Source organism: Chionomys nivalis, chromosome 19, assembly GCF_950005125.1.
Source record: "Chionomys nivalis chromosome 19, mChiNiv1.1, whole genome shotgun sequence".
Classification (NCBI taxonomy): domain Eukaryota; kingdom Metazoa; phylum Chordata; class Mammalia; order Rodentia; family Cricetidae; genus Chionomys; species Chionomys nivalis.
In genome coordinates, this window is record NC_080104.1 from 10,856,808 (window position 1) to 10,883,541 (window position 26,734).

General features: G+C 47.8%; 1 protein-coding gene across 18 annotated transcripts in view; it reads right to left on the reverse strand.

The window, feature by feature from the left end:
- Positions 1 to 26,734, reverse strand: part of Trerf1 (transcriptional regulating factor 1) — a 231,807-nt gene that overhangs the window by 123,088 nt on the left and 81,985 nt on the right. For all 18 annotated transcript variants that reach the window (XM_057751034.1, XM_057751033.1, XM_057751031.1 and 15 more), the window contains one exon: positions 18,916 to 19,002. The gene's annotated coding sequence lies outside the window, so the exon portion shown is untranslated. The remainder of the gene's footprint in view (positions 1 to 18,915; positions 19,003 to 26,734) is intronic.

Sequence of the window (26,734 nt, forward strand, 5' to 3'; positions counted from 1 at the left end):
GGGCAGTACCACTCCATGGGCTGGGGACCTGGCCTGAGCACAATGAGCGATGGTTTCACCTCTCTCCCCCTCTCTCCCCCTCTCTCCCCCCCCCTCTCTCTGTCTCTCTCTGTGTCTGTCTCTCTCTGTGTCTGTCTCTCTCTCTGTCTCTGTCTCTGTCTCTCTCTCTCTCCTTTCTGACTGTGGGTGCCATATGACCAGGTGCAACTACACCACGCTTCCCACCATGGCGGACTGCACCTTCCAACCGCTAGCCAATAGAAAGCCTTCCTTCCTAAAGTGGCTCCCATCCGATATTTCCTCACAGCATCTGGAGAAGGACTAACCCAGGGAGCTACCTCTGCATGCTTCAGTCTCCACAGCCAACAACTCTGCTGCTGCTTGCAACCGTGGCCAGTTATCAGGGAGCCCAAAAACTGCAAACGCAGCAATGGGATGCTGTAAGCCTGTCTAGCTCCTCACCACACCCCAGTGTGGAACCATAAAGGGTTTGCCTGAAGGAGATGGGGGTGGTCTGGGACACCCAGAGACAAGAAGAAAAAAAGGCAATCATGGGCAATAAAACAAGTCATTGCTAGGCTTGCCTCAATTCGCTTCTTATCTCCTAAGACCAGAAGGGTCATAGGTTTGGGGTGGGAGGGATCTTCAATGATAAGCTGAAAAATAAGAGTTTCTCCCAGTCCCATGCCTGCATAAATTCTCTAAATGCTTACTGATTCCCTTTTATGGAAATTGCTGAAGGGACCCAAGCAACAATACCAAGAGCTGCTGATTTATTTCAGATATTTAAAAATTACTCAGGGTCTTCAGTACCGAGTTCATGTTCAAATTAAGTTTGCCAGAAATCTAATTTGGGATGAGTAATTTAATTTGGCTACTGCAATTAAAAGTTGTGCAGTATTTGTGATTTAAAGGAAAACCATGTTAGATTCATCTAATCTGATTAGAGGAACATCATAGCTCGCTCACGTTTTATCTGGAGCAGATAGACGCTAGTTTCTACACAGTCACTTGGGAGATGAAGGACTAACCTCTCCTCCAAGTAGGTGGGTACCAGCAGTGAGCGAGGATGCCCGGACACCATGACTGTGCAGCCTGGAATTCACACACCCAACACATCATCTGGAACCACTCGTGACGGTTGCAGATGAGCAAACTGAGGCCTTGAATGGACAAGAGATTTGCCTTTGCTCTCATAGCTGCAACCCAGTACCCCATGCACAGTGTGGGTCTCTAGCACTTGCGCTCTTTGTAAGATTGTATGCGAACAATGTGTGGGCTGGAGACGGAGCTCAGATGTCCTTGCCTGGCATGCAAGAAGCCCTGGTTCCCATGAAGCACGGTGTTGTGTTGGTACACACCTGTAACCTCAGCACTCAAGGAGGGTGGTGTACAAGGTCATCTTCTACACACCAAGTTCAAGGTCAGCCCGAGCTACGTGACAGCCTATCTCAATGAAACACCCGCAGTAGAGGGTCAGAGATGTTCTTGCTACCCATGTAACCAAGACATAGAGCTGTTAGACACTTTCTGCCCATCTGTCAATCTCTGTCCTCTGTAATTTTTTGAGAAATGGCAAGATGTTGGTCTCACGATTTCCATGGCAACTTAAGATGCGCGTCCCCTAGCCTTCTGTCAAGTCCATTATATATGTAATTTTTGAGTCCCACATAGGCCAAGTTAGCCTTGAAGGTTTGTAAGTACCCAAGGCTGAGTTTGATCTTGCACTTCCAGATTCCAAACGCTGAGATCAGGGGCTTGTCCCACCATTCCCAGTCCACTTTCTTAATGACTACTCTAATCAGCCTTAAATCCAAGACCACGAAAATTGATGTTAAGCACATTCCAACCACATGATGGAAAAAAAAAAGAACAGTTTGCATTACTTTTGGAAAAGCTATTAGCCCTAATGGATAAAGCCAGGGGGTGTGGCATCATGTTTCAGGGTCTCAATGCAGTTTGAGCTAAGAAAATTAGATTATAAAGGGGGGAAAAAGCTAGATAAAATATCTGCAGTATCTTGACGTAATACACAGAGCTACATAAAATTCCCTTAAATGTTGGGTGAGGGGATAAAACACTACAAAATAAAAATGAGGCGGGGCACGACTAACACACATGCGCACACTACAGACATTCAAGCCCATTAGCAAGCGAAGCTCGAACAATGCAATATAGTTTTCATCTATAAAATTAGCAAAGACTGAAAATCCCAAAACACTCCCGATAGCTGAGAACACTCTCAAGTTCGAATCCTCAGACATTACTGATCAGATGTAGATCAGCCTGCCTTCTTGCAGGGCAAGCTGTTTATGAGCATCGAAACCTTATCACTCAGCAAGCTCACTCCCTGGAATTTACCTGAACGGAGTAATCAGAGGCATAGCCCACAATTTATGCACGAGGACATTTATAGAAGCAGTGTTAATAATAATAAAAGCCTAACTCCACACAGTAGGAAAATATTTAAATAAATTATAACATCTCAATACTAACATGTAGCAATATTAGCACCAAGATTCAATGTTTTAGGAAAAGATCTAGAGAAAGTCACCTGAAAACAAAGCTAAAATTTTAAACTGAACAAAGCAAATCCATCTCATAAAGAAACACTAGACGGATGATTGGGTGGCAGCTTGGGCGAGATGGGCAGGAAATACAAGCAACTGCTCAGCCAGGGACTACAACTCCCAGCACCACTTGTGTCTAGATGGTGCCTATTCCCGCCAGAAGGCACTGGGTAAGACTGGAAGATTGCTACTGTGGCCAGAAAGTGGCGTGTCTCCATGTCTTCATCTGCTTAGTGGACGCAGAGGACCTTCTAGGTTCTAGAAAGGGGAAAGAGCCTGAGTCCCTGAATCATGCTCTGGAAGCAGAGTGGTACCAACCAGAACCACCTAAAGTGTGCTGAGAAATCGGCATCTGCTATAGTCCAGAGTTCTGTTTCCTCAACTAGTGCTACCCGAACACACACATACATGCATACACACATACCAGGGGCGGGAGGCTGAAAAGGTTACCAGATTTTGTCTGATGGAATATCAGTCAGATGATAAGGAAATGAGAAAGTGCACATGGACTGGCTGTGCTATGTGCATACAGGTGGAGATTGAAGAACAATTTGTAGAAGTCATTTTCTTCTTCTTCCATGTGGCCTGGGATGGGACTCAGATGGTCTGGCCTGGTGGCAAGCACCTCTAGCCACAAGCTGTCCCTTTGTGCCTGTGGTTGCTCTATTAAATCAGGATTCAGGCAAGACTTATGTTTTTCTTTTTAATAATCTTTGGAAACTTTAAGTTAGCAGACAAGGTACTGGGTTTATTATGATATGTCCACACATTGCTGCCACTGCAGTATTCTGCTCACTTCTCTTCCCTTGCCGTTTCTCTCTGGTTCCCTTGCCACCCCCAAACAGTGCCTCTCTCTGTTCTTACATCACATATATTCCATTACTCTCTTTCTCCCCCCTGCTCCCTTAGTTTTTCTTTCCTGTTGCAATTTCCTTCCATGTTTAAAAAGAAATCGTGTGTGTGTGTGTGCATGAACACATGCATGTATGCATTCGTGTGCTCGTTCATGCACATGTTCACGCGTGTAGAGGCCACCGTCAGGCGCTTTCCTCACTGCTCCCCACCTTAGTGTATGAGGCAGGGTCTCTCACTGACCCTGGAGCTAAGCACCTGGCTAAGCTGGATGACCACGGAAGCCCCTCGGGGTCCAGTTGTCTTCGTCTCCCTGGCAGGGTCGCAGCTTTAATGCAGTTTCTAGAGATGGGCACTCGGGTTCTCCTGCTTGCACAACGATCATGTCGCCCCCGAGCTGCTCCTCCCGCCTTTGTACATCTCCACCCCATGGATAGTTCACTCAGGTCTCAGACTGATCAGACTGTCTTCTCCCCTTTCCTGTGACATTCATTTCCTGGAGAAGCTCATGTCCCCTCCCCCCACTTTTCCTCTAAGCTGAACCTCATTCTATCTTGCGAGCTTCAGCTGCTCCCCTTTATTTTCCTAAGAATACTTCAGGCCAGTCTTATTATTTTTATAGCAAGAACAATAAAGTACAGCAAAGAGAAGGGGCTCCCGGGAAAGCTGGCCCTCTTAAGTCATCTGCCCTATCAACTATTGAAACTCCTGTCTGTGAGCTCTTTCTGAAAAGGGCCTTGGCTGGTGCTTTTCCAAACCTCCCTCCCTCTCTCCCTCCCTCCCTCTCTCCCTCCCTCCCTCCCTCTCTCCCTCCCCACTTCCTTTCCTTTTGTCTTAGGCAGGGTCTCGGGTCTTAGACAGGAGGGAGGAGGGAGGAGACACTCAGTGGGTGAGATGATTGCTGTACAAGGATCCTGTGCAGTCTTCAACTCTGTGTAGCCAAGGCTAGACTTTTACCTCCTTCTCCCTCCACAGCCTGGGTACTGTACACTGCCATGTTGGCTTTTTTTTTACCTTTTAAACCCACCTTCCCTTCCTCAGGGGTGGAACCTACCATTCTTTGTGCGATGAATGGTCCCTTTCCACCGGCCATCACCTCCTGCCTACTGTGATGGCAACTGCTCAATTTTCCTGTCTTTTCTTTCTTTTCATTCATTCATTCATTCATTGTGTGTGTGTGCGCGCGCACGTGCGCGCATGTGCTTACATGCGTGTTTGTGTCTGCGTGTCTGTGAGACACATGAGTATAGGTGCCTACAGAGGCCAAAAGAGGGTGTCAGACCTCCTTGGAAGTGGAGCTACAGGCGGCTGTGACCCACACAGGTGGGTGCAGGGAAGCAAACTCAGGTCTACCGGAAGAGCAGCCAGTGCTCATAACAGCCGAGCCATCTCTCCAAGCCGCTTGCCTCTGGCCTCTCCTTCCCTGCTTCCCTTTCTTTCTTTAGAAACTGTAATAGACACACACATTTTGGAACAGGAGAAAAGGAAAGACCAAATCATTCATCATGTCAGCCCAGAACACCCACTGCTTACTACACCCCGAGTACACAAGCACGAATCAATGAACACAGTCTCAGCATTCTGAGTGGACACTAAATATATTCACAATATTTATATCATACACAAAGGGCACAACAAACACAGTAGCATATGCATGTGTGTACCCAGGACGGCATAAGGAAGGAAATTAAGAACTCCCTAGGGCCGTCTCCAGGGCGGGGATGCTCCCTCATCCTTCTCTCTCCTCCCACCACCATCCAGAAGGGCTCGTCTCTTCGTTCCCTTCACTTTCTTCCTGGTTTGCTCACAAACACTGCACAAACAGTTCCCCATGCGACCAGACTTACGCCATCAGCATCATATTGCATGTGTTCCGTAACCTTTCCCCTTTCCTTAGCGTGTTCCATGTTGTCCGTGCTCATCATACACAGAAAACTTAACCATCTCGTCACACTGCAGAGTGATTGTTAATAATGATATTGCTCAGAGAGAATCATCTTATCTGATAATTGCTCAACTGCTGGACGGGCATTGTGTGTATGTGGGTGTCCCTGTCTGGACTGCCAGTGCCTCCATCGTATTTTCCTCCATGACAGTTGAGGAGTCGGCAGTCAAGGGATACAAGTGTGTGAAGCCGAAGGGCCAGCTCTGAGGGTGAGAGGGTTGTTCCAAAAGCAAGAGAACTCGGACTCACATCCCCGTGCCCACAGGAGCGGTGGGAAGTGGAGACAGGAGGATCACTGGGCTAGCAGCTTGCCGGCCTAGCTCCGGGGTCAGTGAGGGACTCTGCCTCGAGGGAGCGAGGCAGGGGGTGATACCAGCACACCTGACATCCTGTTATGGCCCGTGTGTGTGCATACAGACGTGCAGAGAGCACAGGTGTCACAAACACATACATCAAAGAAATATGGATGAATCATATAGGTTTTAATACCTATACCGAAATACCACCAGAATCAGAGATAATCATTTAAGAAGTATTTGGGGGGCTGGAGAGGTGGCTTAGTGGCTAAGAGCATGTAATGGCTTTCAACTTGACTATATCTAGAATGAACTAAAACCCCAAAATGCGTGGGCACGGGCACACCTGTGAGGATTTCTTTTTTTCCTTAATTTGAAGTGGGAAGACCCACTTTTAATCCAGATCTTTGAGGTAGGAAGACACATCTGTGCTGTGGGCCACACCTTCTGCTGAAAGCCTATATAAAAGACATGGAAGAAGGAAGCTTTTGTTACTTCCCTGCTTGCTCTCACCTTGCTGGCAAGTCCAATCCTTCCCTGACATCAGAGCCTACTTCTTTGCGGTTCCAGTATAATCTGAAGACCAGCTTAGACCACTGTCAGCGGCTGTGGAAATACACAGCACATGGCAAAAATCATTCAGATGTCAGTCCACCAGAGGAGTACTTCTCTGATGGAGGCCAATCCTGTCCAGGCAAGGCCTGCAGGACCATCAACTGTTGCTTGCATTTGCTAAGGCAGCTTGGTGTCTCTCCAATGCCTGCACTGTAGTGTGTAATCTCATGTGATGTGTATATGTAATCTCATGACGACATCTCAATCATGGGCACATATATCTGTGAGTGGTCAGGAAGATGAATTTCATTTAGCTATATAATTTTAATATATAGAAAATATACTAGGACATGCTTCATTACTAGATTTATTTGTCCCTCGAGGGACAGACTGCTTTGTTCCTTTGGCTCAGACTAACTGCACACCATTAGCTCACTTTCACCTCAGAGCAAGTTCAAACTGGACTTAAGGCTTTTCGTAAACAGATCATAAGTTTAAAACTTTGTACGAGGTCAGAGTCGCCGATGTTCACTTAGTTTGCTACACAAAGCCCCCTAAGGAAAGCATGCCAATACTTCGCTTGCCAACTCTGCTGATGAAAGACCTATGTCTCGAAGTTTGTCACTGGGCACTCTGTCCCCTGTCTGATCATGGTCTTACTCCTGCAACCTTGGAGCCTTGTGTTGCCATGGCAAATGGTTCAGCTACTTATCACTTACCCGAGGAATGTGCTTTTGACCAATGAGAGGCAATTCTTGTAATTTTTTTTATTGCTTCAAGGCTCCTGTATGGAGACAGTTTTTAGGCTGGAGGGGAAGAAACTGGGAGGAATTAGAACCAGGACAGGAGAATTAGCACAGAAACAAACAAAAAAATAGAGATTGATTTGGAAAAGCACAGTGTGAGAGAGCTCATTTCCCTCAGATGCCCTAAGAAAAAAGTTCCCTTTGCTTACTGTAGCATCCAATCTGAACTCTGAAGAGGATCTTGGGGCTGGACCCCAAAGGACCTCAAAAGACATCCAGCCTAATGAACTGAACAACTTCTAGATGATTGGGCCTTCCAAACATAGGCAGCCATTGCTGAAGTAGCTAAACCACAGCCTGTCAGTCATTCTAATAAATCCCTCTATCTATCTATCTATCTATCTATCTATCTATCTATCTATCTATCTATCTATCTATCTATCTATCTATCTATCTATCTGTTATCTATCTATCATCTATCTACCTATCTATCTATCTGTCATCTATCTATCATCTATCTATCTATTTATCTAATCTGTATGTATACAGACATGTGTGTGTGTCAATAGATGACTGACAGACAAACAGATTCATTCTGTAAGTTCTGTTACTTTGGAGAACCCTAACTAATAAAGAGCACTTACCGCTTTTGCAGAAGACCTGGGTTTGCTTTCAAGCATCCACATCAGGTGACTCACAACCACATGTCACTCTAACTCTACATACCGACACCCTCTTGTGGCTTCTAAGAGTATGTGCACACAGATTGTGCACACATCTTCAGGTATACACATATAAAATAAATGAAATCTTTTTAAAAAGAGGCATTTTCGGTAATATATGAAAACATTATTTTACTGGTGTTTTAATTTTCACCTTTTTATTACAACTCTGAGTATTTTGTGTTGCATTTGGTTGTCTATCTTTCCTTGTGTCCAAGTAACATCCTTGTGCTTTGGTTTTAACTGGAACATTTCTCGTTACAAAGTTATTAATTCTGCCATGTCGCTTCCTGTCTTTATTTCCAGTGTGTTTACATGAAGGAATCAGCCGCCTTTCCCCTGGTAACCCGACTGACCAAGCTTTTCCTTTTAGACCATGTTTCCTTTGTGTCTAAGAATATTCAGTTCCATAGATTTTTCTATGCCTCTCCAACGTTGCACTTTGTCTGATCCATCTCTAATTCATTTTTGTGAAGCCAAGATGATGTCTTGCAAATTGCTAACAAGGTATCCAAATTATTTATTGAATAATCTATTGATTTTCAATGGCTGCTTTGTAATTTATTAAATTATTTACACAAGGGTCTATTTCAGAATCATCTACCTCATCCGTTCTCCCTGTTACAGGGGCACTGTAGCATTTTAATTAGAAAGGTTTCAGATTGGGTTTCACTTTTTCTTGATTAAAAAGTATATGACTCTCTCTCTCTCTGTGTGTGTACAAGAAAGTATGTGTGCATGCAGGTATGTGTGTGTGCGTGAGAGTGTGCGCGCGTGTGTGTGAGAGAGAGAGTGTGTGTAAGAGAGAGAGCAGGTGTTGTGCGTGAGAGAGATTGTGTGCGAGAGAGAGTGTGTGTGTGTATGTGTGTGTGCATGTGTGTGTGCACAGGTGCGTACCTGTGACAAGAGTGGGTGTTGGGTGTCTTTCTCTATAGCTCGCCCCCTTATATTTTGAGACAGGGTCTCTCACTGAGCCTGTAGCGTGCCGCTTCAGCTAGGTGGACCAGTCTGTGAGCCTCCAGGACCCACTGTCTCCATCTCTCAGGTCACAGATGTATGGCCACATCCAACTCTTCCAGGGACAGCTCCACATCATGTCTGCAGGAAGCACGTCACCCACTAATCCATTATCTCCCCAGCCCCACACACTGCATTTAAAAGTCCAGCAGCGCTATAGAGTTTGACGGCTATTAAATCTAACTGTCCCCCCAAACCATGTCAGCATCTCCCTTGACATTCTCAGGGACTTACTTCCCCAGGCAGACTTAGCACCATCTTGGGAAGCCTAAAAGCATCCTGCTAACACCTTCAGGAGGGTGACAGTTAACTGGGGAACTAATTTCTGAAATATCCAAGTCCTTACTCTTCATCACACCATCTAGAATCGGGTTTTTAGTTAAGATTTTAAGTCTCCTTGAGCTACACCTAAGCAATCCGGAAGGGATGGTAATTGAGACAGGGTGTGATGGCTAATCTTGGTTGTTGACTGGACCACATCCGGAATCAACTAAAACCCAAGCAGCTGGGCACACCTGTGAGGAAATTTCTTGAATGGCTCGTTTGAGGTGTAAAGACTCATCTTAAATCTGGGTCACACTTTCTGGGGTGTGGATGAAGGAAGCTTTTGTCTTGTGCCTGCTTGCCCTCTCTCTCCCTGGCAAGCTCATCTACCCTGTTGTTGAGACATCCATTCAATGGTATTAGGCCCTCCTATTTGGGATTCCCATGTAGGCTGAAGACCCACTGAGACATCCAGCCTCATGGACTAAGCAATAACCAGATTCTTGGCCTCTCTGTCAGGAGACAGCCATTGGATAGCTGGACCACAGCTATCTGCAATAAACCACAGCAATAAACCCCGTATATATTCATCTATCAGTTCTGTTCCTCTACAAAACCTGAGGAATACCATAGGGTCTCACTGTGTCACTCTGGTTGACTCAGAACTCACTATGTAGATAAGGCTGGGCATCAACTCAGAGACCCTCCTGCCTCTGCCTCCCGAGTGCCAGGGTTAAAGGTGTGCACCTCAATGGGCTCTCATTTTCCTGACAGTATTTATTCTCCAGGGAACTGTTTTCTGAATCTGTGTCTGCTAAAACGTAAAGAAAAGTGCTTACAAGTTCCAGTGCTGCTCTGACCCCACGGGCCAATGGCCCCCTCCACTATTTCCTCAGTGAGAATACACCCACAGCCGTCCTCTTTCTCACCCAAGGGTGCTCATTTACACAGATTCCTTCTGAGCTGGGTCTCAGCTCAGGGTATAGTAGCCACCAGGCACCCAAGGCTCAATCCCTGGCAAATAAGTGAGTAGCTCAAGGCTGCAGAGACAGAGTGGTTGGGAGCACAGACTGCCCCTGCAGAGGATCCAAGTTAGGTGGCAAGCAACCCCAAGAACCTGACTCCCTGATACCTTCACTCGTGTGCACAGGCCCACATACAGAAACACACAACTACATATAACTAATTTTTAAAAATCTTTTTAAACACTTTGAAGTTCAGATGATTGAAAGTATGGGCTGGGAGATGGCTCAGAGGGAAAAAGCACCTGCCACTAAACTGCACCAACTGAATTCAGCCCGTGAGGCTCCCACGGGGTGAGGAGAGAACTGACCCCTGCAGGGTGTCCTCTGACCTCCACACACATCCCTTGGCAGGCACGCGCCGCCCCCCCACATAAATATATAAACATGACAAAAATAAAATGCTATTAGATTGATGAACTTGGTCTACCTTTTATCTAAACAATTTAAGTGAAAAACATGGAAATAAACACACACAACATTAGTCCAGCATTTCGGGGATAGAGTCTCGCAGGCTACAGCACAAAACACACACACACACGTATTTCACCGCTGAAATCTACTTGCTAGAATTTTATCTAAGATCCTCACATTCTAAAGTGAGATGGTACAGCAGTTTCTCCTGGGGACTTGATAGTTTTGATATCAGGGTCATGTTTGCTTGGGGGGAGGGGAGTTTCCATTTTTCCCCTGTAAAGTCAGAACAGCTTATATAACATAGGATGATCTGTTTCTTAAGAATCTGAAGGGGTTTGAAAGGCCTTTTCAAGTTGTAAAGTACTCTGCCTGGCACTGCTGTGTGTGTGTGTGTTATAGCATGTGTGTGTATGTGTTTGGTATGGGTCCTTATAGCTATCACTATGTTTGGACACGTTTAAAGCAATGGGCTTCAGAGATGGTCCAACAGTTCAGGGCACGGCACTCTTGGAGCACCCCCACAGGGAAGCTCACAGCTTCCTGAAACTCCAGCTCCAGGGGATTCAGTTCCCTCTGCTGCCTCCAAGGACACTATGAGTGCACTTGCACACACATACACACACGTGCGTGCGCACATACACACGCACACACACACATTAACAAGATCCGCCTGCCTCTGCCTCCCGAGTGCTGGGATTAAAGGCGTGCGCCACCATCGCCCGGCTCAAACCATCTTTTTTAAAACCATCTTTTTTAATGAAATGGTTTTGTTTCAACTCCCTGTTTCCCCTTCTCCCAATAACCAAGAGTAAATGCCCCAAAAGAAGGAGTGTTAAGAAATCATTTTCCTAGGTTTGGCTCCCAAGAGTTTCCCTTTTAGGGGACACAACACAGGAGGGAGGGTCAGAGAATAAATACCAAGCATTGCACCACCCAGCTTTCATGGAGGCTGACTGAGTTTGTCAAACACACCTCCAGCAACTAGGGAACCTAAGGTTTAGGTAAATAAGGAAGGTGCCCAGCAGTCCTCTGCATCTGTACAAAGGTCTTCCAACCTTCCATTCCCTGGGCCATTGCGGCTGCACAACACACCCCTCTTCCACAGCATGGGAGACATGGCCCTCCAGGTTTTCTACTGACCAGCGGCCTTGAGGACACGTAGGGGCACACAAAGAAGAGTCACGATTAGAGACTGAATTTTTATCTCTTCCATGTTCATATGCCAAAACTCTAAACCTCAACAAGAAGGCACTGGGAGGCAGGACCTCCGTAGTTAATTAGATTTAGATAATGAGGAGGGCCCCTGTGATTGGATTAGTGCCCATGAGGAAGATAATGGCACCGCAAGGCTTCCTTTCTCTGAGAGTGACCAGGGAAGAGATCATTGAGTCACCCATGAGCTAAGATACTACAGAGGGGGAAACATTCTTTGTAGGCGCCTTGACATTGGGTTTCCCAACCTCAAAAAAAAAGCATTCTATCTTACAATCCGGATCCAGGTTGCAGCTCACCGCAGAGGCAGGCACTTAAGCCAGCAAGTCGCATCATGTCCACAGTCAAGGCAACTGCAGGTCCGTGCTCAGCTGGAGTTCTCTATGTTTATACAGCTAAGACCCCTTGCCTAGGGAATAGTGCCACCCCGGGTGGGCTGAGTCTTCCCATGTCATTCAACTTGGCCCGTTCCCCATAGCCATCTCCACAGGCTGAACCAATACACACAGCCCCTCGCTGAGACTCTCTTCCCAAGGGATTCTAGGTCATGTTGAGTGGACCGTGACAGCTGGCCATCACGGTGATATGCCAGGCAATCACTGTGGATGGGAGTGTGCCAATGGGCACTAAACACATCTGTGGCCACTCAGAGTGTTAGCCATGGGTCAGTTCAGTACGAAGGTAAAATCCCTGAAACCCACTCTGGCTTCAGGGTCCTGAGACGTCATCCCATCTTCTGTGCATGCGTGGCTGTGTCAGCAGCCTTTCTCTCCCATCAACAGGATGGGAGTAGCCATGATCACACATGAAATAATCCTAGCTGGAGGGCAGACGTGCTTGTGGTGCCCGACAAGTGAGTGTGCGTGTCAAAGCAGAAGGAAGAACACGGCCACGTCTGCTCTTGCTGTCACTAGTAGATGCTTGGGGACTGGTTTTCCTTTTTCATGTTTGTGTGTTGTACAGGTCATGGGAGTGAACATGTGAAGGTGTGTGCATGGGTCATCAAGCATGCCTGAAATTTTACATGGGTTCTGGGGATCTGAACTCAGGTCTTCATTCTTGCATAGCCAGCACCTTCACCCCAAGCAATACAGCACCCACACCCTCTCCCAGCTGCCACTGCTTGGAGCTTTCTGTTGTTTGTTTTTTTCACATTTATTCATTTATTTATTGCCACAGTGCACATGGGGAAGCCAGAGAGCAATGCTCAGGTAGTCAGTTCTCTCCTTCCACCATCTGGTCCTAGAGATCGAACTCAGGCCATCAGACTTGGCATTAAGCACCTACATTCCATCTTGCTGGCCCCGCTTGGAGATTTCTAATGATTCTAAAAGATATCATTCCTACACAGTCACACAAGGGCTGGATAGACGGCTCCGATGGCATATGAATAAGGACCCGAGTTCAAATCCTCAGCACCCATATGAGAAGCAGGGCATAGCTGTACTGCCATCCCAGAACTGGGGTAGTGGAGACAGGAGGGTCCTCAAAGCTCACTGGCCAGGCAGTCTTGCCGAATCAGTGGGCTCCAGGCTCAGTAACAGACCCTATTTCAAAAAACGAGGTGGAAAGCAATATGGGAAGGCACATGATATTAACCTCTGGCCTCCATACCATGTACACACATGAACACACACACGCCTTTCTTTCTTTCTTTCTTTCTTTCTTTCTTTCTTTCTTTCTTTCTTTCTTTCTTTCTTTCTTTTTTAAGTTACCCCTTGGAAGCTACCAAAATAGTACAGCCTCTCTCTCTCTCTCTCTCTCTCTCCCTCCCTCCCTCCCTCCCTCCCTCCCTCCCTCCCTCCCTCCCTCCCTCTCCCTTTCTCCCTCCCTCCCTCTCCTTTTCTGCCAAGTACAGGGTTTTGGGATGCAAACGAGCACGCCATGATGCCATGAAGCCTGTGTGGAGGTCAGAGCACATCTTTAGGGATTGTTCCTCACTTCTCACCTTATGTAAGACAGGGTCTCATAGGTGCTATGTACACCAGGCTACCTGGTCCATGCGCTTCTGGGGAGAATCCTACCTCCACCTCCCAGCATGCCTTAGGAGCTCTGGGATTATAGACAGGCACTACAGCATCTGGCTTTTACACCCAGGTGCTGGGAAGTCAAACTCAGGTCCTCACGCTGAGCTGGTGAGCGCTTTCCCCACTGAGCCATCTCCCAGACCTCCTGATGGGCAGCTTAGCTACAGGAGCTCACCTGGACCTGCAACTGCCTGCTGGACACTGTTGTTTATTGCAGTCGCCGTGTCTCTTCCTTTCTGGGGCCCTCAAATAAAACTCGTCTGAGTGTAAACACACACACACACACACACACACACACTATCACACCATAAAACTGAAGGCCAAAACAATTTCTTGTTTCAAAATCACATTTGGGAGGAAATGTTGGCACATCCTTTCATTCGACTACTTAGGCACTTCAGGACTCTTCCTTCCCCTGATAGCACCGTAAACTAAGCATTCTAAGTTAATGTCTGGAGAGAGAATGTCTCCTCTCAAAAATGAATGGGATTTATCAAAAACACTTGTGGGGAGTGAATTTCCCCACAACTTTAACCTTTAAATTCAACCGAGACCTGATGATAGAGAACTGGTCTCTAAGCAAGGTTTCAAAAAGCATCATCTTTTCCCGTTTGCAGTGCACAGGTAACTCCCCAGCTCCAGGTGGTTCCCCGAAACGCTTTCAGGCAGCACCCATCCCTAGAGTAGCTTGAAGATCTGATGCCAAAAAAACAAGGACAGTGCAGTAAATAGTTCTGAAGCGGATTCTCGGTCACTTGCAAGCCTTTTCCTATCATCGTTCCCATAGAGCCCATCCCTCCCAGCATCAAATGACTGAAGTGATCAAGTTAAGGAGAAACCTCTGCTCTATGTTCTTCATTAATCTGGGAACCGCAAATTAAGGTCCTATAATTCTCTAGGATTCTGACATCAGTTCTGAAGACCAAAGTCTTAGCTTGGAAAATGATGACAGCATCCCGAATAAGACCAACAGCATCCCAGAAGACCAACAGCATCCCATCCCGTAAGACCAACAGCATCCTATAAGACCAACAGCATCCCAGAAGACCAACAGCATCCCATCCCGTAAGACCAACAGCATCCCAGAAGACCAACAGCATCCCATCCCGTAAGACCAACAGCATCCTATAAGACCAACAGCATCCCATCCCGTAAGACCAACAGCATCGCACAGCTGAATTCTGCTGATGTCAGTGCTGGATGTCAGCCACAGGGTCATGTTCTGAGGACTGGGTTTGTGGCAGTACTTTGAAGTGGAATCTCTAGGAGGTGGACCTAGTGGGTGGAAGTAGGTCACTAGACATGGGCCTTGACGGTTGTTTCTGCCCCTGGTCCACCATTCACATGTTCCCACGGCCATGAGTTCTGCCACACCTTCCCTGCGAGCCAAATTAAAATCCTTTCTGCCTTACACGGGCTGTGTCCGGTCTTTTATCACAGCAACCAGAAAACTAAGCCATCGCTCAGTTCAGGTGGTCCCAAAATCTGACCAATCAGGAAAGCCCAGCTGTGTGGTTACTCTGGAAAACCAAAGCTAAGAAAGGTCACCTTCTGGATCCTCAAAACAGAGCAAAGAGAAATCTGCTGGGGAAGGTGACCTTGGGCCATGAGTACCTGGGGCAGGTGACCTTGGGCTATGAGTAGCTAAAGAGTTTTCAGGGGAACATACAGACTCATTGCTATGAGGTTTACACACTCTTATAACTTAAAAGTTAAGTCACTTAAACTTCCCTATATTAATGTCCTTCCCAAATAAATTCTAATAAAAATACTTCAACTTAAAAAATCCATAAACATTAAATATTTCAGTATGTTTATTTACCTTATCCCTAAGAGACCTAACTAAATGGGGCAGACGATTTATTTGTAGTGAAGAGAGTTAATTGGCTGGATTAAAGATGCACAGGAACGCACGGAGGTGACACACTCTGAGATATATGACACTAATAAAAGCAACATTTATTGGGCCAGCACTGAGCGGAGCACTCGATTGGACTGCCTCGGTGAAGCGGTTGCTATTCTTCCTCCCATTTTATGGATGTGGTTACAAATGAGAGGCTTCATTACAGCCATTTAATCTTCACCAACCCAGATTTCTGAGCTCAGTGTTTACGCCGGCCATAAAAAGGTTGAATTAGCAAATTAGAAATTAAAGGGGATTGAAGAAGGCATAGTTAGCTCACTAGATTGACGATCCTGCATCCTCAGACTTGCATCCTAAAACCAGACGTTACCTGCTGCCAATGAGAGCTTCCTGCGAGGATTCTGCCTACAACCACGCTATTAAAATACTTTCTGGCCAGGGAGCGGGGCCTGTGCTTGCCAGGCAGGTAGGAGGACAATGGGGGGGGGGTGTCAAGCGCCAGTGCTGACTCCACCCCGCCGCCCTGCCCCGCCCCTGCTCTTGCTCAGATTTTTGTTTTCAGTGTTTCTCAGCTGGTTCAGGCGGGGAAATGCACAACAGGTACCTTTTCAGAGAAGGGGTGGGTGGGTGGCTTGTGCCAGGCTTCCTTTGTTATTCTGTTTTCTTTTGTTTTCCTTTTTGTTTTTTAGAGACTGGGTCTCACTACGTAGCCCTGGCTGTCTCAGAACTCACTGTGGAGACCAGGCAGGGCTGGAAATCACAGAGATCATCTTGCCTCTGCCTCCTGAGTGCTGGGATTAAAGGCATGCGTCACTGCATCTGGCTTGCCTGAGTCTTTTTTTAAAAAAAAAAAAAACTCTGAAAAAGAACAAGATTTTTGCAGGGCGGTGGTGGCGCACGCCTTTAATCCCAGCACTCGGGAGGCAGAGGCAGGCGGATCTCTGTGAGTTTGAGACCAGCCTGGTCTACAAGAGCTAGTTCCAGGACAGGCTCCAAAACCACAGAGAAACCCTGTCTCTAAAAAACCAAAAAAAAAAAAAAAAAAAAAAAAAAAAAAAAAAGAACAAGATTTTTATTGCTCTTCCCAGACCTTCCAGTAAACAGTCCACATTGCTGACCTAATGATACAGTTCCACTCACTCAAGCATAAAAATCTTCTTCTGCATTGGTGCTGGATACGGAATCCAGGGCCTCAGAGCATGCACTGTTTTGATACTAAAACAGAAACAGCCCAGGAGACCAGCACCCTCCAGCCCTGTTAGGCACTTCCCACCTGCTACTGAAGTCCCCCTCCACCAGTTCCTCAGCTCTAACCCGTAGGCTATCTGGTCTTGGTGAGAAGCTGATGGGAGGGAGATGCTGACAGTGGGGGAGCCCATGTCAGATGGTGTTATCCTGGTTCTTTCCTGTAGGCTGTCTGCATCCCGCTTCTGGAGCCCTTTGTCCAGGTGATTTCCCATTCAGACCCTCTGCACTCTCTTCCTTTTGAAGCAGGTATGGGAACAGCTCTGTGCCCCTGCTGTCGAGGAAAACCTCAAGCCTCCCTTACTGGGTTTTCCTCGCCGTGCTATCGCACCATTATAAACAGTCAGTCCTTCCAGCAGAGTGTCTCCATCATCCACTTGCTCCACGATAGAACCCCTAGACACAACGGCTTGAAAAATCAATCAAAATCAGGCACAGCAAAAAAGAAATAATATAACTAAGTCCATGAAGGAACACCTACGGGGTCTCACTCAGCTGACAGATACAGATGATCCCCTAACAAGCGCAAATCCCTGGTTTGATCCCCAGTACCACAACAACTAGGTGTGTTGGCATGGTATATGCCTGTGATGCCAGCACTGGGCAGGTAGAGGAAGGAAGACTGGAACGGAATGGGCATCTTGGCTATATCGGGAAGTTGATGCAGCTTGAGCTACATGGATCTTGTCTCTAATAAAAAAACAACAAAACAAAAAGCCTGCCACTGAGGGTGTGTTAAAGAACCATCTCTTGCCACACCAGGCTTTTATCTAAAAGTTAAAGGTGGCGCTGGAGAGACGGCTCAGAGGTTAAGGGCACTGGCTGCTCCTGCAGAGGACCTGGGTTTGGTTCCCATCACACACACACGGTGGCTCACACCCATCCGTAACTCCAGTTCCAGGGGATCTAATGCCCTCTTCTGATCTCCTCAGGCACTAGGTATGCATGTGGCACACACAGATACAAGCAGCCAAAATACCTATACACAGAAAATCAAAAGAGGAATCTTCCAAAGTGGAGGCTCTGTTTACACACCCACCCGTCTGTGGGCACTTCTGGCAGCTGCTGTGGAAGTCTTGGCAGAGAACTGTAGCCATGTGCCTATTTTCTAGAGGGAGAAAAGGATGAGAATTGCTCATGGGCCAGAGCTGACAACACGGGAAACCTCAGGCCTTCTGGGACTCCTGCTTCAGGAAGCAGAGGTAGTTGGGCAGGCACGCTGTGTGCCCAGTCAGAAAGCAGAACCCAACAAATTCTGAAGCTCCTCTCTCCCTCTTGATTTCCCCAACTCAGAAAGGGTCTCATATAGTCCAAGCCGGTCTTGAACTCAAGATGAAGTTGAAGATGACCTTGAGCTCCTGATCCTCCCGCCTCCATCACTCAAGTGTCAAGATGGAGCTGTCATGTCCCTCATCCCTCTTTTTCTTCTTTTGATTCACCCTGGTACACAGCTCACGGGACAGCACCATCCACACTCAAGATGAACCTCCCCTTTTCAGTTAACTTCTTGGGAAGAGCCCGACAGGCATTCACAGAAGTGTGTCTCCAAGTTCACTCTACTTAGCATGGAGTTGACATTCATTATTTAACACCAGGGAATGGAGAGGTGGCTTAGCAATTAAGAGCACACACTGACTGTTCTTGCAGAAGACCAGAGTTGGGCTCTTAGCACTACATCCCAGCTGACCATAACTCCAGCTCTAGAGGACCCAACGCCCTCTTCTGGCATCCATGGGCACTGCAACCATGTGCAAAAATCCACACACAGACACACACATTTTCACATAATTAAAAATAAAATAAACTTTTACAGATCACCCCTCAGAACCACTTTGACACATCCCTGGTCAGCACAGTGCCTTCTGGGCACCCCAGGCTCTCTCACAGACAATCCCTTCACCCCCAGACGTTTACAGCCATGAAAAGACACACAAGGCTGGATCCCCACTACTCACCCCAGACGATGCTGAAACCCCACGTGTGCACCCACTGACCATTTCCTAGAGACAGTTTCCCAAAAACCTGTGGGAGTCTAGGGCCGCAGCAGTCTGTCTGCCCTCCTGGGACATTTTCCACAACACTAGTTAAACAAATCACCACGGAACCCCTTGCCATCTCATGATCTGACTGCAGAGACAGGGAGAAGGGAGAAGATGCCTACCTGTTTCAGGATTAAGATGGCTGGTGACTCCTTCAGGGTCGCCTTGCTCCCGCGTCTTCCTCCTTCAGCATTCTCCAGAGCCAAAGCCTGTGGAAGTAACCACATGTTCAGGAGATCTGGGCCTGACACGGGCATGGTAGCAACCATGAGGGTGGGGTAAGCTCTGAGGAACTCAGAGCAGAGGGGCCACTCTAGAGGAGGGCCCATTGCACTGAAAAAGGTCCCTGGGGTGGGGGAGGGCTGAGGAGAAGCGAACATAAACTCCACTCTGGCTTAGTCAAGCCATAACCCCAAGGACTCAGCCCAGCCTCTTGCCTTCAAGTTCCATGTTTAACCTACCGGCGAATGATGTCACTGCTAATTCCACAGACATCTGAAGGAGGGTCAATTCCCACCACCCCTGCAGCTGCTCTGACCTCAGCAGCTAACGGCACACAGTCAGCGCAGTGAACGCGCTAAGTTCCAGAGGGTGGCACAGCGTAGCTGCTGCAGGACAGCGGCAAGATTGACTGCGGATCAAAGAAACAAAGAGAAGAGTGCTTTCCGCAGGAAGGAGGAAGTTGTCCCCAGTGTCAAAATTACTCGAATTCGGAATGATAAGGACTGATGCTCTATCAGTGTGGTAACACAGAGGCCCAGAGAGACCTCGGAGGGACAGCTTCTACAGAAGCCAGGATGGTCTGCTGCACCCCCTACTGGAAGCCTATTATGGGCTAGACCCACCTCTCACAGGCAACAGCAAGGAATAAAGCTAGAAGACACTGATTTGACTGCCCAAGTGAGGGTGGGCCCCTGTGAAACACAAGGGGTGAGGTTCCAGGCCCAACACAGGTCAAGGGATTGGTGTGTGAGGAGGAGTCCTACGTAGGAAGAGGGGCCCAGGGTGCCGATGGAGGCAGTGTGGCAGGACAAGGAGCTGCTGGCTGGGAGGCGTCCAGATGACTGAACGTGGCCTGGCTCTGGCCGGAGCGAGCTTAGCAGATGGCAGGGAGTTCAGTGCAGGTGGGGGTGGTGGGGCACACCCCTTAGCCTGGTACCCCACCAGCACAGGTCTCCCCCAAAAGCAGGCCTCCTGCTGTAGCTAGCTAGCCTCTGCGACCTGCAACCCTGACGTACAGTTTCAGTTAGAGGCGGTGGTTTTGGTTTGGCAGGGACACAAGCGACATGGCGACATGGCCGCCGGCTTTTCAGCAGCTTGGCTTCTACAATGTTTCTAAACTTCAGTTGGAGGCCTCCACACAGCTTCATTCTGTCTGAAACTCATCATTTCTCCACGATTCCCACAGGATAGCTTCCCATTCCACTGCCCAATTCCACCTGCTCACAAAAATCATGGCTGTCATCTTGCAAGGCAACACACGTTTTTTAAAAGACGCTAAGAGCTGGGTGTGACAGAAGTCGGAATCCTCACACATCTGTCCTGTGAAGATGTTCACGGGTTTACAGTAACTCTCTCAGAGTCTTCTAGGCAATGAGGAGCACACTGGGGACTGAAACCTCCCTGCTCTCAATGTTTCATTCTTAAAATTCAACGCGGTGGGGGCTGGGGACACAGCAGCGAATGCAAAACCTGAGCTTGGATCTTTTTTTTTTTTAATATTTATTTATTTATTTATTTATTATGTATACAATATTCTGTCTGTGTGTATGCCTGCAGGCCAGAAGAAGGCACCAGACCTCCTTACAGATGGTTGTGAGCCACCATGTGGTTGCTGGGAATTGAACTCAGGACCTTTGGAAGAGCAGGCAATGCTCTTAACCTCTGAGCCATCTCTCCAGCCCCTGAGCTTGGATCTTTGTGTGCGTGTTTGTGTATGTGTGTGAGAGCCGGTGCCAGGATACACGGAGGGCAGAGGACAACCTCGGCTGTCAGCCCTCACCTTCCACCTGCTAGACAGCGCCAGGCTAGCTGAGCTGGCTGCAGCATCTGAGGGGTCACCTGTCTCTGCCTCTCACCGTGTGAGTGCTGGGGTTACAGGTGTGGACTCTTTTGTCCACTGTAAGTGGGTTCTGGAGACCTTACCATACATGCACACCATATACAGGAAAAATAGTCTGACATGACCCATGTCTTTGAGCTCACCTCCCAGCGGTCCCTTTTACTACACACACCCAGATAAATCTTCACTGGACATTGTTGTAACCGATCCTATTATCCACCTGGTTTGGTTAGCTCACCATTACAACAAAATTCAAAACTCCACAGCCATTCCTTTGCAAATGGCACACGAGTCTTTCTTAGACCTTGTTTCCAGGAGGCACTTCTGTCCACCAAATCCTTAATGTCACCCTCTCACTGCTCCCCACTGGCTCTCCCAAGGCTCTGTCCTTCCTGGCCCCCCTCTCTGGTCTCTCCAGAGCCTCACACAGTCCACTCACCACCTCCTCTGAGCGAACTGCACTTAGCTTTTCTGGGTAAGCATTCTATCTGCCCATATAGATTACAACACCCTCCGTACACACACACACCACCACCAGGGCAACTGCAGCCTTATGAGAGAACATTGCTAGGGCTGGAGAGGTGTCTCGGCCACCCAGAGCACTGGCTGCTCTTCCAGAGGACCTGGGTTCAGCTCCCAGCACCCACGTGGTGATCACAACCCTCTCTAACTTCAGTTCTAGGGGATATGACACCCTCTTCTGACCTCCAAGGGCACATGGTGCACAGCCATGCATGTGGCCAAAACATCTACACACACACATGTGCACACACACGCACACATGCAAATACACACTCACACACACATGCACACACACATGCACACACATGCAAACACGTACTCACACACACGGGCACACATGCACACACACACACCAAAAACCCACAAACAAGCAAACAATCCGACACTGCCCACTGCTGAAGAGTGGAACGGCTCCACAGAGCAACAGCGATGTTTGTGAGGTAGAATTTCAAAGGGTTTCCAGAAAGTAGAACTGGAAGGCAGGACACTGGCCTTCTAGAAGCTTCTGCAGGTACATCTATTTTTCTATGTTGGCTGTGCACCCGGGCACTTGCTGGCTGACATCATAATGAGGAAGAGGAGAAGGAAGAGCAGGGCATAGACTACCCCCTCTCTGCCTTGTCATGGTCGCCCCAGATTCAAAGCCCAGAACTCTTCCTTAGCTGCCTATTCATGTGCCCTCAAAGCCATACAGATGACTTGCCTTCTGCTCTCTTCAAAGGAAGCCCTCCATGAGAGCAGGCAGTGCCGGGTGCCCATGGGCTACGAGAGGAATGCCCTGCCTCCTGGAAATCAGATCCATTCAGCTCCACTTTAGTCAGAAGGGGCCACGCGGAAGCTGGGACCCCGCGAGCCCCCCGCATGAAGAAGGGCGGCCCTGAACAACGTGCATTTGGGAGAACAAAAATGTGGTCAAGACAACGCTATCACTAAGATGCCAGGAAAGAAGTCAAGATCTGCCCAGACCAAGGGAAGCAAAGGGGTGGCATGCTCCTCCCGACTTGGCTGGAGTGACAGGAACTCAGGAGTCAAGCCTGGTGTGGAAGCGAGACCAGCCTTGGCACCCAGCGGCTATCCAACCTTCGGTTGCTGCCCTAGCCTCTTTGATTCTGGTTCCGCATGAGTTAATGCAAGGCCTAAATAAAACAAGAAGTATATAAATACATCCTTCACAGTGCCTGGCATTATATAAGGGACCCGCTTCATGCTGCTCCCCTCCCTCCTCCCTCCACACCAGTCCTCTCTGAGCACTCACTCATGAAAATGAGTGCAGAAGCCACAGAGCACTCTCCAGAGATAAGGACAAGGGAAGCAGCAGGCAGGCGGGACAATGGGCCAGCCCAGGACAGGTGCTCGAGAGGCTTCAGGTCGTGGTGAAGTGCAGGCTCGATGCTGGGGCCACACACATGCCCCAACAGGAAGTTTATGAGAAACATAGAAAGAATGCTCACAGGGCTGGAGAGATGGCTCAGTGGTTAAAAGCATTGCCTGCTTTTCCAAAGGTCATGAGTTCAATCCCCAGCAACCACATGATGGCTCACAACCATCTGTAATGAGGTCTGGTGCCCTCTTCTGGCCTGCAGACATACATACATATAGACTATTGTATACATAATAAATAAATAAATAAATAAATAAATAAATAAATAAATAAATAAGAAAATAAAAGAATGAAAGAAAAAAAGAATGCTCACAGAGGCCGGGGGTGTGGCTTAGTCAGAAGAGCGCTTGACCGGGACCCAGGAAGCCCTCGGTTCGATCCCCAGCACCAAACAAACTGGCTGTGGTGGCTGGCAGACGCCTATAATCCCAGGACTCCAGAACCAGAAGCAGAGGCAGGCTGGCCCAGTTGTAAATTCAGTCACCTGACTGCCAGCCCCACCAAGGCCTCCTCCACACCACCCTCTGCAGCGGTTTCCCTACTCCCTCCCATGACAGGTTCCTTTTTTTAAAAAAAATAATGACTCATTTAGGAAGAGGCAAAAACCAGAAACTTCAATGGTAAAGATAAAAAGCACCCAGCCCTTTAAACACCGCCCACCCTGCAGACTTGATCTCGGATAGTCTCTCCACACTGGTCGTGCTATTGTGACTGACAGGATACACAACTCTTCTAGCAAAAACACTTCCAGTAAGATCTCTACTCTCAGTCTCGGGGGTTTCATTACGGAGAAGGATGGCCTCAGGCTTCCAGCCCATTAGCTTTTGCAAAACAGTAATAAGAAATTAAAGATTTGGGCCGGAGAGATGGTTCAGTGGTTAGGAGCACTGGCTGCTCACAACTGTCTGTAATTCCCGTTCCAGGGGACCTGACACAATACCAATGCACACAAAATAAATAAATAAATAGATCATTATAAAAAAAAAAAGAAGAAGAAAGTAAAGATTCAAGTTCATGCTTACAACAGGGTCAAACTCCCATCTGACGAGCTGCAGAGAAGAGTCTGAGTTATTAGCACAGGCAGGCCTCCGGCTTTTTACCAGGACCTGCGGAGACTGACAATGGGTTTCTCACAGAGAGGATTGAAGGGGCAGCAGAGATGATTTAGTGATTAAGAGCATCTGCTGCTCTCACAGAGGACCAGAATTTAGTTCTAAGCACCCATGTCAGGCGACCTGAACTCCCCCACTCCAGGGAGTGTGGCGCCCCCTTCAGGCCGCCATAGGTACCTGCATACACCGGCCCACACTCTGCACACAAGTACATGTAATTAAAATTAACACAAACCTTTTAACAAAGAAGACCTCTTGGCATTAAGATTTACGCTTGCTCACAGTATTCTAAGGGAACAAAATTACATAACACTTCAGATTACCACATGAGCTACTGAGAAGTCTAAAAAAAACTAGGCTAAAACGAACACCAAAATCGGTGGTTCTCAACATTGGCTATCTGTTGTTGTATTTTCTAAGTTCCTAGATCCCACGCCCAGAGTCTATTATACATTTGGTTTGGGGTGGAAGACCTGGCGTCGGGGTTATTTTGGTGTTTATTTTTTTAGTTTTCTGTGATTTTGATGCACTATTAAAATTGAGAATTAGTCATGTACAGGTCTTATTTTTTTTTAAGTGGGCTAGGAGGCAGTTTAGTCTTACAAGCATGAGAACCTAAGTTCAACAGAATCTGTGTATAAACGTGGGCATGGTGGCAGACACCCACAGGAATGGCAGGGTGAGAGGTAAAGCTGGGATCCCTGGATACTCAAGGGCCAGCTAGTCTGGCCTACGGAGTAAAACTCCAGGCTAACCGAGACACTAGCTCAAAAAAAAAAAAAAAAAAAGTTGAAGAAGCCCAGGGACCAAACCCAAGATTGTCCTCCGATCTCTGCATGCACATTATGCATGAACATACACACACAGAGACATACATGCAGAGTTTCAAGACTTGGCTCCCAGTCTCTACATGGCACAACTGACTTCAGTTGCAGGGAGTCTGATCCCCTCTTTTGGTCTCTGAGGGAAACCAGACAAGCACATGGTGCATAGGCGCACACTCAGGCAAAGCACTGATACCCGTAAAATAAACAAACCTTTAGAATTAAATAAATAAAACATCTAAAAAATTAAGGAAAGCCAGGAATGTGGCCCAGGTGTTGAGCACTTGCCTAGCATGCACAAGGCCCTGGGTTCCAGCCCAGAACCACAAAAATACTTACACGCATACACGTACCATGCATAGACACATACACGTATCATGCATACACACATCATGCATAGATGCATACACGTATCATGCATACACATATTTGGACATAAGTTAAAATCTAAGAGTACAAAGTGGTACCTTCTCTGCCACAAACTGCCATCCCTCCGACGGCCTGCACCGACATCTGAGAAAGTCACTGCAGCCAGGGCTCCCTCTCCATCCTCCCCCTAAGTGGTTTCCTTAGCCTTTCTGTCTCCCAAAGCGAGGGCGCCTGGCGACCGTAAATCGGGAACCACCTCTGAAGCACAGTATTATGGGGTGGGTGACAGAGGCAGGCCCAGGGAGGTTGTCATTTTACCTTTCAGTTTGAACTTGGAGCAAACAAGTATTTTTCTAATGAATTAAAACCAGGGACCAGTGAGGGAACTCTGTGGGCAGAGCTTGAGTTATGGGCTTCAACGCCGGACAGCTTGAGTTAGATCTCTGGGACCCACGTAGGAGGAGAGAACCAACTCCTGCAAATTAGATCTTCATATGTGTACTGTGGCATGTGTATGCTGCATGCACACACAAACACAATAAACAAATAAATAAATAACTTTAAAAAAATCACAGACACAGAGGCACAGGTCAAAAAAATAAATGTACAGCATTGTAAATGCAGAAAATCTGCCCAGGGAGCGCTACATACCAAGTCCAAAATGTAAATGCTACTGAGTGGAATGCAGGTGACATGTCCCTCCCTTTCTCTGTGTAAGCTTTATTACTTCTGACTTCTGGAGTAAAGAAATCACCACAGCTCAGAACCAAGGCTAACATCAGAGTTCACCCAGAATGCACACACAATGAGCATCGGACTCCAGGCCAGGTCCCAGCATGCACTGCAGAACCACACCCTCCTTGGCAAATGGACAATTTCTTCATTAGGCCCTCCAGGTTTCTCTGCCCTGCCTGGGCTTTGGAACCCAAGCATCCCTGAGCCATGGTGGGTCCCCAACAACAGATGTGGAAAGGTTTCTTAGTGTGACAAACCCTGCCCAGAGCCCATCTGGCCCTCTACAGCCACACAAGCCCGTGTCCTCTCCCGTGTGTCTCCCTGGACCTCCATCTTTGTCTCTTTAGGGGCTATTTTTCATTAGCACCGAGTCTCTGCTGATGACAACCACACATACTCCAATTAACAGGCAACTTAGACATCAGGAGTCTAGAAACTCAAAGGATCATAAGGGGCAGACCGCGGGATTCCCCAACCCACCCACTCCCCATCTCTCCCTAATGTCTCTTGAGGCAAAGAAGAGAAGTGGACGAATATCTCAAAAGGCAGGAAGAGAGCTAAGAGCTCAAGGCTTGGGGACCACAGAGCATGGAGCATGGAGCGCTGCCAGAGAGGCTGTACAGGGCCCTTGGGGCCACACCTCTGAAGAGGAGGAAGAACCCTGACACACTTATGAACGGCAAATCCAGCTGGGCATAGCAGGAGGGACCCAAGTGAGGAACTCAGCCTCTCCTTGGTGGGGACCACTTCCCTGAAGCTCCAGTCCTTCCAGTGTCTAAAGAGGATCTAAGCCAATGGGGTGGGTGGAAAATAGGAATAGAGAAAAAAGAAATGAAATTGAGTAGCCTCACATGGAGACAGGCCAAGTCCTCCCTGATAAGACAAAGTCACTGCAAGTGACCTGGGTATCTCTGGGAGACATGCGCTCCCCAAACA